We start from the raw sequence: 13,159 nt of genomic DNA on the forward strand, positions 1-13,159 counted from the left end.
TAACTATGTAAAGCATCGTACATATAAATTAAATATTGACGTAATGGACAATTACATAGTAGAACTTGGTACTATTCACCTTATAGTCCAGAAAAAATACAGCTAAAACCAAACATATATATATTCCTAGGCCTAGTATAACATGTATATTTACTGTATTTGGCCTCAGTTAGCATGTATTAGGCCTTGGATGGTAAGTTACGTTAGGTTTTATGAGAAACAAATACAAAGGTTCGGGCCAACCTTGCCCGAAACGCTTGGCGTAATAGTGGCTTTAGACATTGTATGTACAAGCTCTATCTATAAATCCAACAACATGTTTATATCTCACCTTGAATGTATGTACTTTACCTGAATAAACATTTGATTTGATTTGACAAAACCTTTGCCGGTTTATACAAATTCACTAATACCAAATTCTACTATCCAATTGTCCATTACATCAATATATGTACGATGGAGGATGGATGTGTTGCTTATAGGCACTGCTATTAATATATCATAAGATCCTACAGAGAGTACACACAGAAATCACAATAGCGTGATGCATCAAATGAACAAATCCACAAGGGCAGTGACGCGGGTTCAAACCTACATCCGAGAGCATCCCAGACGCTGCCTTAATCGACTGAGCTACGACATGGTAAAAGAATTGCAACCAGAAGTTCTACTGACCTTACTTGGATCCTGCAGCCTCTCCGAGACACAAACCAGGATTTTACACAATTCCCCCCATGCACCCGAGCTCTGTCAATAAGCCGCTCAACCTCTTCGCCCTTACTTCATTTTCTAGGATGCTCTCGGACGCAGGTTCGAACCCTCGTCACGGCCCTTGTGGATTTCTCCTACATAGATGTTAGTACTGCACGGTTGTCTTTGGTTTGCTATTAATATAAATGCTGATATTTCTTAAAGTATTTCAATTCGGCCGACACCGACTAGGCTATGACGCTCCCCTACCCAACATGACTCATCTGGGAAAGCTGGGCGAGGCTAGTCCCACCAAGTGTCTGGTCACCAACCTCGGATAAACATTCTATTTTATAGATATAGGTTATATAAATATATAGGGGGTACCATCTTTGGTTGCGTTTGTAGGACCCTCGACCTCGAAGAAAACGACATGCAGCATCCGGGGAAGCCTTGTGGGGCACCCGCGCACACTTACATATTGTCTTCTCATACCACCAACTATATTTTTTTATTTTGTCATTTTATTTTATTTAAAATGTCATTACACAAAAAGGGTTACAACATTGGTTACATTCAAAGTACAAGACTTCTTATTACAGGTTGTAGAGTTCCTCCAATATATAGTTTTGTGTTAACTAATACTATTACATATATATTATTACCTATATCTTCTAGTCGTAGTAGTAGCAGACATTCATCAGTCTCAGGAGACTATGGAGTTGTGCTCTGGTTGTCGGTCTGGAGTGGCCTCTCCAGGGCACAAAGCCAGGGTAGGTTGATACGGGGGAGAAGCTGTCAACCATGCAGCAGGTCCCCCCCCCCTCTCCACGGCGCCGAAAGTCTTCAATGGAAAGGCAAACGCCAATACGATTGTTCAAGCGCCGTCGCAGGAACTGTGAGCTCCGGAGTTGACCTGGAAGCTGGTGAAGGGACTCATAACCCGGAGACCGTCGTGGTCGGGGCCGGAGAAGAACCACCCCAGCAAGGGCAAGAACGACCCAAGCCTCCTGAAGCAGAGCCTGGGGCTGCTAGAGCCCAAGGAGGAGGACTTCAGAGTCCCGCACCTACGGGTTCCAGGCGTAGTTCAATAACTAACTGATAAACATAACTTTAATATTGATTCATTAACTAAGTTCAATAACTAATTGATAAACCTTAAAGAACTGGTGAGAACATCTGTGTACACTTCAGTTTGCTGAAATTTATTAGAGCTGTGCTGCTTATAAAATACGTTTGTGTTCGATCCCCGATGGTCCCAGTGCTTCATGGGCACCGTTACTCCACTCCGTCCTCTCGCTTCTTGCAGGGTCCGCGTTCGATCCCCGCTGGTCCAAGTGTTAACTTTCCATTCCTTCACTTCGTCCTTATATATCCCAGATGATCTTAATATCCCTTCCAAGTGCTGTATAATCATACTGGCCTAGTACTTTCACCTCATAATTACCTTACCTTACCTCGCTTCCTCAGAGACTTTTCCTTCCCGACTTTCTCCTTCTCACGCCTCAGTTGTCAGTTGATGTATGATGAAGTGGATGAATGTATGACTGTTGAGTTCTTCATTAAGCAGGAAGAGTCGTGGCCAGACTGGGAGGTCGGACCCGGTGTTCCCGCGGTCACCAGTTGGACCCGGTGTTCACGCGGTCACCAGTTGGACCCGGTGTTCACGCGGTCACCAGTTGGACCCGGTGTTCACGCTGTCACCAGTTGGACCCGGTGTTCACGCGGTCACCAGTTGGACCCGGTGTTCACGCGGTCACCAGTTGGACCCGGTGTTCACGCGGTCACCAGTTGGACCCGGTGTTCACGCGGTCACCAGTTGGACCCGGTGTTCACGCGGTCACCAGTTGGACCCGGTGTTCACGCGGTCACCAGTTGGACCCGGTGTTCACGCGGTCACCAGTTGGACCCGGTGTTGACGCGGTCACCAGTTGGACCCGGTGTTCACGCGGTCACCAGTTGGACCCGGTGTTCACGCGGTCACCAGTTGGACCCGGTGTTCACGTGGTCACCAGTTCGACCTCTAACAATCAAATTCTTCCTTTTTTCATATATAACCCAAATAATACATAGTTATAATTATTAAATCCTATTTTTTCATCTATTTAATCCCCCTTTAATATTTATTCACTTTTTATTAATCTATTCCAGCACATTTTACGTATGTATTTATCACATATAAATTAGTACTTTAATCATCATGTATATATTTATCCATTCACATTTTTAGATACTTTATCACCTGTATTTATACACTTAACCATCTTTAATAACAATTCATAAGCATATAATTTATTCTTTCCCGTTTTGTATTTGATTATTTAATTATTTTATATAAATCAATTTATAACTTAGTTATTTTTCCATCACATTTTATTTATCTTTTCAATCTCTTATCATTTGTAATTTACATATTAGCAATGAACAATTAATATGGTGCAAGAATACAACGTTTAACGCTTGATGGTAAAACGAGTTGAGTGTTGCATCACATTGCTAACGTCTTATGAGTGTTGAAACACAGCAATAACATGTTGTGAGTGATGCAGCGATGCAACACAGGAATAACGTGTTGTGAGTGTTACAACACCTAAATGACATTTTGTGAGTAGTGCAACACAGAAATGATGTTCTGTAAGTGTTGCGCGCATACATTATAAATTGGGAGTGTTGTGTTACATCATTGCAACACAAGATTAGCGTGTTGTGAGAGTTGCACCGCACAAATAACCCGTTGTGAGTGTTGCAACTCAGGAGTGACATGTTGTGAGTGTTGCACTTCAGAACAGAAGTGTTGTGAATAATGCAACGCAGAAATAAAGTGTTTTGAACGCTGAAACACAGTAATAATGTTTTGTGACTGTTGCAACGTTGTAATACAGAAATAACGTGTTGTGTATGTTGCAACGGATCAGTACAACGTGTTGCGAGAGTTGCAACACAGAATAAGGTGGTTTGAGTGATGCAACACAGGGATAATATGTGGTGATTGTTGCAGCATTGCAACACATAAATAACATGATGCATCACTCCCGGTATAGTATTTTTATGTTGTAACATTCACAGCAAATATGTTAGTCCTATGTTGCAACACAATATTTCTGTGCTGCGACAATATCACATCATTCATGTGTTGCAACACTCACAACTAATTTCTCTGTTGCAACTCTCACAATAACTCATTCTTATATTGAAACATCACAACACGCTAGTCCGATGCTTTACAAAGCTCACAACTTGTGTGAAAGCAGTTATGTTATGTCTGAATATTTTTGTTTGTGGACAAGTAGATATTCGTTCATAGGCAGGATCTCATTCTGGATTTCTTAATTCCTCTCTAGCATCAATATAAAAATATAATCAATTATGTAATGAATCCCGTAACATATTTATAGGAATATACATACTTCCTCTGTATATAAAAGGAATATTCATGTATTTACCTTAAATATTACCATAATGGCTTAACTAATTACTATAATATTACCATAATTACCGCAGCTAATATTATAAATATTATATAAGTTAGTGGAAACAAGTAATTTCTCTATCATAAAGATTCTATTAATATTTGTAAACAAAGCTGGCAAAGACTGAGAAAAGATGTACACGTTCGTAAGTGCTTGTGTAACTGCTTCGTGAATCTGGCCCCAGGAGCCTAATGGCGTAGTCACGAATCATGGTAAACCAGTTAAGATGCTGCCAATATTTCCTTTCGCCACAATTTTTACCTGCCAAAAGTTTACACTGTAGAAAGACAATAACAACAACATGTGGCAGATATGACAATAAGAAATGTGAGTATTATCATTAATCGAAGCTTACTCGTTCCTGGCGGCTTGCCATGAGTCATAACCAGTTAATATTAGATAAACATAAATGGCCATATTTGAAATATTATATACAAAATAACCCGAACTGAAGCACCTCCTGGTGGTTATCTTCTATCTTGAGATGATTTCGGGACTTAGCGTCCCTGCGGCCCGGTCCTCGACCAGTACTCTTTTTTTGTTACACATCCCCAGGAAGAGGCCCGTAGCAGCTGTCTAACTCCCAGGTACCTAGTTACTGCTAGGTGAACAGAGGCATCAGGGTGAAATATACTCTATCCATTTGTTTCCGCCTTCGCCGGGGATCGAACCCAGAACCTTAGGACTATGAATGCCAAGCGCTGTCCACTCAGCCGCCAGGCCCCTAACTGTAAAGAAGGTAACTGAATGATGTCAATTTGACTCGCTCTTTCCATGAAACCCCCCTCACCCCCTCCCCGCTCAGCTCGTTGTCGCCGTGTGGGGGCTTAGTGGGCGGCTGCCGGAGTGTGATGCTCCTTGGAACAGTCCTCTGTCCTTTTCTAGCCTTGTGCTCCTGCTGCCGTCCTCTCCAATTCTGCTGGGCATCTTTTCCTTTTCCTTCTGTTTCGTTTTTCTCCCCCTTCTTCTCCTATCTGCTTGCCGATTCCTGCCGACCTTTTGCTCGTTCTGGTTCTTCCCTTGGACTTCTTCTATTTTGACGCCCGGGTGCTTGAGGAGGCATACTCTTGCACCCGTAGAACTGTAGTACCCGACGTCGAGAGCGAGGGGAACCTTTTATTGTCAATCCCCCTTTCGTCACTGAACCCGATCTCGATGGACTGTCGGTTTCTTAAGGTGGCGTTTGTGGGGTGTATACTCACGACGCACCCCTAGGAGGCCCCGACAAGATCGGCGATAGCTTCTTGTTGGGTGTCCTGCCTCTAATTGTGGCTCCATGGTGGGTGTGGGGGCACATTCGTGAATGAATTCTTCTTTTCGTCAAGATGATAACCCCTGTTTCGGCTTCTTCTGGTTTAAGCTGTAATCAAAGCTGAGGCTAAGCAAGAAGCCTTAAGCAACACAAGTAATGGTCATAATTGCTCACAACAGCCTTCTAAAGTAAGTGCTAACAATGAGAAGACTATTATAAACCTTGTGCACCAATTATTAAATTTATCTTCACCAGAACAATCAGTTGACTCTCTACAAGCCTTTAGTTTCCAGCTTGAGTCACTGATTAATTCTTTCAGTAAAGAGGTGGATCACCCAACTACTGAGTGGATGACTAAAATTATCATCCAGAGAAATTTGTCTGGTGACACACTTAATAAATTATATGTATACCAGAATGGTAATACCCTGTCAATGCAGGATATATTTACAGGTTTGCGCAATATGAGCAATCATACAGCAGACCAGGCAATTAATGCTAAATCTGAATGCACCAAAACTGTACCTACATCAGTTTCCTTACCTGAAACTCCTAAAGTGACACTGTCACTAGGTAACAAAGGTGCTAATAATCAATGTAACAACAATCAGTCAAACACTGATTCATCAGTGAGGCCTAAGAGCCCCACAGGTGCTCCTAAGAGACCTAATAGTCCAAAGAGCACTCCCAAGAGCCTATTAATGGTTCCCCAGAGTACACCAAGTACTCACAAGAGAATAAATAACAAGCAAATGCAAGCAGCAAAACCATCACAACCTGCAAATACTGTTTTACCTAAACCGGTAACCCCTAAATGATCTGTAGGATGGGGAATGTGCTTGTTTTGCAATCAAAAACATTCTCTGTACAAATGTACTAATTATCCTAATAGAGACACAAGAGTCAGACGACTCAAACAGTTACACAAATGTACTAGGTGTCTCAAACCACATAATGTTAACAGCTGTGACACCCCACTGAACACCTGCAATAGGTGTAGAAGGGGCAAGCATCATGCTGCACTGTGCAAATTAGTTAGGACTAATTATGTCAATCCTAGAATAGGACATAGAGAATTTACACCAGTACAGTGCTGCAAGGTGCGAGATGTGTACAGCGTAACTTCACAAGCATCTCAAGTGGATGCTGCTTTGCCTACTGCCCAACTTCAAGTGAAGAACAGAGGAACCAAGATCACCATACGTGGACTATTTGATCAAGGTTCCCAGAGAACTTTCATTACTCAAAGGGCAGCAAAGGCACTTAATTTACAACCAATAGGACAGGTAAAATTAAACTTGTCAGGGTTCATGATAAATCGAGGAACCCATGAATACTCAGTAGTTCAACCGCTTGTACGACTAGGTAGTCATGCCAAGGCTGTCCAAGCCATTGTTGTAGATCAAATACCTTTAGACTTAAATATTAAGGGTCTGGGGTACACAGTCCACTTCCTGCAGGAACGTGAAATTAATTTAGCTGACAAGAAGTTAACGTCTGACCGCCTTAACAATGTAGATGTACTAGTAGGAGCCGACTACTATTACCAGTTCATAACTGGACATGTTAAACGATTGGGAATGAATATGCTCCAATCTGCAGGTGGCTACTTACTTACGGGTAAAGTTCTGAATGTGAACAAGCCTAAGCCTGCCAACAATAATAAATTAGTCAGCAGTAAATCAATTCTCCAGCAGCAAGCTAAAAGGAGAAACACAGCTGAGTAATAAACTCAGATTGAATGTAGTGCAATTGGTACTCGCCGAGATGTTTCATAGCTCTCAGCGAAAACCAATGGTCCGTACTCAAACAAGTACAAGTCACAGCGACCAAGCCATTGAATTCACTGCAGACCTAGAATTATTCTCGACAAGTAGTAATTGACCACACTCAGTCTTCCTAGGTAAATTGTAATGTTGGGCTAGAGAATCTAGTACTCCCTAGGTAATTAATAATGTTAGGCTAGAGAATCTAGCACTCAATGCCACTGGCATTTCCTGAATTTAGTAATACTATGAAGTCATCAAGCAACTTCTGTGATTATAAATTCATTAGGACCACTGGTCCACTATACTTGCGCTTAAAGGTTTGCCAAGAAAACCTTCTTAATACCATGTTTTCTGCACTAAGAGTTAGTGATAAATAGTTGCATCAATTTGTTTGAGTTGTTTTTCTTTCGTTTCTGCTTAATTAGTGTAGGAACGCAGCACGAACAAACTTGCAAACTTACCAATACGTAAGCGAATTTACAGAGAACTAATAACCTGTGAAACGTTTAGGTTGGGAAAATGTTACAAATTATCTTGAATAGGATTGATCGTAGCAGTAATTTAATTTCCAGCAATCTTAGGTTTCTCTTTGTTTAATGCATTATCGTTAAACATCAGCATTGTTAATTAACATGCTTCATGAGCTTAATATAGCTCACCTCAGAATTAACGTAATAATATGAGTGCTTGTTCCCCATGCGTATACGAGCTTAATATTGCTCGCCATGACAATCGAACGCTTTAATGTTCCCCATGCCACGAGCACTGCTCGCCATGATAATTGAATGAGGCAATACTCCACCTCGTTAATTCGAGCTCACTGTAGCTCACCCTGTTAACTGTTAACGAGCTCACTGCAGCTCATTCTGTCAACACTGTTGACGAGTTCAATATAACTCACCCTGTTAACTGTTAACGAGCTCACTGCAGCTCACCCTGTCAACACTGTTGACGAGTTCACTGTAACTCACCCTGTTAGCACTGCTAATGAGCTCACTGCAGCTCACCCTGTCAACACTGTTGACGAGTTCAATATAACTCACCCTGTTAACTCTGTTAACGAGCTCACTGCAGCTCACCCTGTCAACACTGTTGACGAGTTCAATATAACTCACCCTGTTAACTCTGTTAACGAGCTCACTGTAGCTCACCCTGTCAACACTGTTGACGAGTTCAATATAACTCACCCTGTTAGCACTGTTGACGAGCTCACTGCAGCTCACCCTGTCAACACTGTTGACGAGTTCAATGTAACACCCTGTTAGCACTGCTAACGAGCTCAATATAGCTCACCATGTTCACGAGTTCAATATAGCTCGACCTGTTAATGAGATCAATACAGCTCACAATGTTAATTCGAGTACATTTTTGCTCACAATTAGCTTAGTCCCTTACTTAGGTAGGTTAGAAATTCAAACCATTTATTTAGGTAGGGACTTTAGTTAGTGTCAACTGAGTACTAGCCTAATCTGTACTCACCATTAATTACAGTTGACTATACTTACAGAGACTGATTTAATAAACTCAATTTCATGTAAAGGTAATTTCGCACTAACCAGTTTACAGTGTCAAGCCTATGAGCTGCCATTTAATTAGCTCATAAGTCAGAATGACTAGGCTACTAATCTCACTGTCGACTCAGAATTTTCCTGGATTTTAATGAATAAACTTTCAGTTCTCTACTTTCTATTATTTTAGCTAGTTAGCAAATTAGTTGTACCATCAGTCAGAATGACTACTGCACGGCAGTGCACATTAAATTCAATTTCCTCATTTGAATTTGGGGTGATCATGATGCTGCGTGATGTTATTGTCTAGTAACTCAATAGTTACAAGTCACAGCGACCCTAGACAGTGACCTTACTGTAGTGTCATAGTCTCCTTGATCTTAAATGACTAATAATACTTTACTGTATAATTATACAATAGTGTTATCAGTTCTTAGGAACTTATTCTGAGTTTGCCTATGATTCAGCAGCTACGTAATACACCATTACATGTCACTGCGACCCTAGTTGTTGAGTTTATTGTGAGCTTTAGAGAGTTCCTGATTACCGATAACTTAATCATTTAATGTTTCAATAATTAATACATGTTTCCACTAAGGGAAACTACAAGCCTATTATAGTTCTTAACTAAGAGCAAATCTTTAATTGTTGTATAGGCTATAAGTAATTCATAATAACGTGTTCCATTTAACTTGACCAATACGGGACATTCGTTATGTGTGTACTAACATACTAACATATTAACATACTAATATTCTAATATTAATACCAACTTCGGGATAGGTCAGTACTCCACATTACACTACGACCCTAGAATCCTCCCCCCGGAGTTATGTTGGAAATTTCCAACACTGAATACAACACTGTTGTATTCTCATTAATTATTACTAATTCTACTAATCATTGTAGTAAGTAAAATTAACACAACGTAGAATTCACATGTACTAATAATTACATCTGTACAATAGGCTAGAATTCTTACGTCACCCGACGCCAGCATTGCGTCAGATTTCATTGTAATAAACACATTTATATCCAATGTGCCTGAGAATTGAATTCGATTCTCTATAACAAACGGTGTTCTGTGTGATAATTAATTACAGATAAACTGACCTCCAACTAAAGCCAAATAGAGAGTTTATAGTTATAGCAGATATCTAGTAATAAAAATTAACGTCACGCGTGAATGCCATGGAGAGACATTAATTCTTCTCCATTAAACGTTTACTATCAAAGCACTGGCAAATAATAATATTTAACTCTTCCAAATAATAAACCCGTCCTAACCCGAGCATTTCAAGCGCAACCGCGAGAAATGATGATATCCATAATAATAATTTGGTTAATAAACGCGGGACGCGGAGCGGTGCGGGAGAAGACGCCAGTGCACGTGCTGAAACGCTCCCAAGCGGACCTGTTCACGTGTTGCTCACGAGGAGACGCCATTACCCAGTCATCAGGGTAAACGCTATCCATATTCTCCAGAAGAAAGTCGCCACTGTGAGGCGTGAAGAGCCTTGCAGACAATACTTTCACCTGGTGTCAGTGTCATTCACGGAACCTGTTAAATTTTGGTTCTTTGTGACTCCACGTGACCGGCCAGTGAAGCGCGTTATTATCCAGGATAGGCTAAGCCAGAGCCTGGGACGCGAATTTCGGCAAGCCTAAACTTACACAGTGCCCATATTAGCTAAGTATCTTATCCTTATTTGATGCATCTGATAGGGTGTAGACTTATAGCTGGGTAGCTTGTCGTGACGACGTATAACAACAATAAATCACAGGTCATTATCCTTCATTTACCATTAATATTACTTTATTGAGCATAGAAATCCAGTAGTTTAATTTGTTGCTACTGTAAACATTTATTTTGCAGCGTGTGAGAAGAATTCTCCGAGCTGTCCTTTCCCATGTTAATCAACTCCTAGTGTTCCATGTCGAGTCCAGGAGAATCAGAGGAAGCGTCGTGACTAACTTCTAAAGAATCGTCATTAAGCTAAGATTCCTTTGTATTCCTCTCATTTATTATCTGTACTCTTTTACATGCAGAACTCTGTTTATTGGATTAACATGTGTTTATTATGATTATTATTATTATGTTCATAATCTATGTTCCCATTAATGATAACGATAATGATTTGATAAGTTTTCATAGGATTAGATTATTATACATTGGATTAGTGAACGAACCACACTAGTTCCTGGACGTACTGAGTTCCAGTAATACCCCCCCAATGTAGGTGTTTGAGGGTTTGATTCATTTAATTATACAGCCCATTAATTATTTCTATGATCATATTCTCTAGTATTTTATCCATAGTTACTGGTTCATCTAGGAATTATCTAATGATCATATTTTTCTCAGTTTCCCTCTTTACTATAAAAGCGGGTGGTCCTTCGTAATTTAATTTACTATATTAATATTTAAATAATTAGATTCAAGCCCCAAATGTCCCACATCCACCATTGTCTTACACCCCCAACATACAATTGTTAATAATAAAAATTTATTTAGGAAAAGTACATACATAGTTGCAGAGTTACAGTACAAACATTCTGTTTGATTTAAAGATAGAGGTAGTACATACAATACCTAAAGCCACTAGTACGCATAGCGTTTCGGGCAAGGTGAGGTGGGGAAAAAAAAACACTTAGACTAAAACTTAATATTAATTAAGCTTAAAGTATAATTGCATTGAAAGAAAACAATAAAAATAATAAAAGATGAAAAAAGGGGGGAACATGGTAGAAAATAGCCAATATACAAGTTGGTCAACAAACAGCATTTTTGTTTTCTTCAACAAAAATGTTGGGGTATGGAAATAGGACTATGGAATTGTTGGAGGTGTAATGTAGGCCAGTAGAAGTGTTGGGGTAACTTATATGCCAATGGCATTGTTGGGGTGTGGACATTGGCCTATCGAATAATGATAACTTTTATAATAATAATAATAATGAGAAATACCACTGGGACTGTGTGGTGTTGCAAACCCATGACCAAGGCATTGCCAGCTGCATACTCTACTACTGTACCACCACTGACTTTCTTACAATCGGATTTCTACTGATATCACAGGAAGTCTGTGATATCCTGATATCACAGTCCTGAAGCCAGTCCAAGTTTTATGTAAGACCCCAAGCACTTGGGTGAAGGATAAAGTACTGTAGTTCAACACTGTATGCACAACTTCAGATACACAGAAAATCACACTAAGGTGATATACATCAATGAACAATCCACTGAGGCTGTGAGGTGATGCAAACATTGCAGGTTTGCATCGTCTCCCAGCCCGAGTGAATTTTCTCATTGATGTATATCACTTTTGTGTGATTTTCTGTGTGTAAAATAATAATAATAATAATAATATTATTTATTCAAAAGATTGTGTGTACAAAGAACATAAGAATATTGTTCAATGAAGAGACAGGAGTTACATATACTAATGAAGCTACTATTATGCAAAGCATTTTGGGCAAAATTAATAATAATATAATTTTTTTTTAATTAATGTTGTGACGGGGTAAAACACTTAATACTATTAGAGAAGTAAGCTAACAAAATGAGAATGTTCAAGGAAAATAAAAAATTAATACAAAGAAGGTGATACTTAAGGATGACAAGCATAGACTATTACATTATGGAGTCAGTAGTTCTAGCAACAGTACAGTAGTTTATTTACATTAATTATAGAATGGAAATACAAGGTGTAATTTAGAAAAGCAAGTGAACTGCTCCTCATAACATTTTCTTGGAACATATCAGAACATAGAGTAACATAAACGTACTATAATTTAAGGTTAATGAGGCCAACACTTACAAATAGCCAAGATCATAAAGGACATGAGTAAACACTTTATCAAAGAAATGCATGAAATTAGATGACATTAAATATAGACAGTAAATATAGAAATTAAATGAGTAATACAGTGTGTCCTCGCTTGAATGAACTATATGGGGCATAGCCGATTAATCCCAGTGTGGAATTCGTTCCATCAGTTCGGCCCCAGCAACCCCCTTTCCCCCCCAAAAAAATACAATCACATTAATGCATATGCCAGTGCACATTTGCCTTATGAAAAATTTAAATAACGAAGAATTTGTATTGCAATGATATAAATTGATATGGCACGTTGCAGTACTGTACTTACCTTACCAGTTGAATTATAATTACCTAAGTGTAATTACCTAAGTGTAGTTACAAGATGAGAGCTATGCTCGTGGTGTCCCATCTTCCCAGCACTGGTTGTCATATAACGCTTTGAAATTACTGACGGTTTTGGCCTTCACCACCTCACCTAATTTACTCCAACTGTCTACCACTCTGTTTACAAAAGTGAATTTTCTTATTTCTTATTTCTTTCTTTTCTCTGGCAGCTTTGTTTCGTTAGTTTAAATCAATGACCTCTTGTTCTTGAAGTTCCGGGTCTCAGGAATTCTTCCCTATCAATTTTATCGATTCCTGTTACTAT

This window comes from Procambarus clarkii, chromosome 35 (assembly GCF_040958095.1).
Source record: "Procambarus clarkii isolate CNS0578487 chromosome 35, FALCON_Pclarkii_2.0, whole genome shotgun sequence".
Lineage (NCBI taxonomy): Eukaryota > Metazoa > Arthropoda > Malacostraca > Decapoda > Cambaridae > Procambarus > Procambarus clarkii.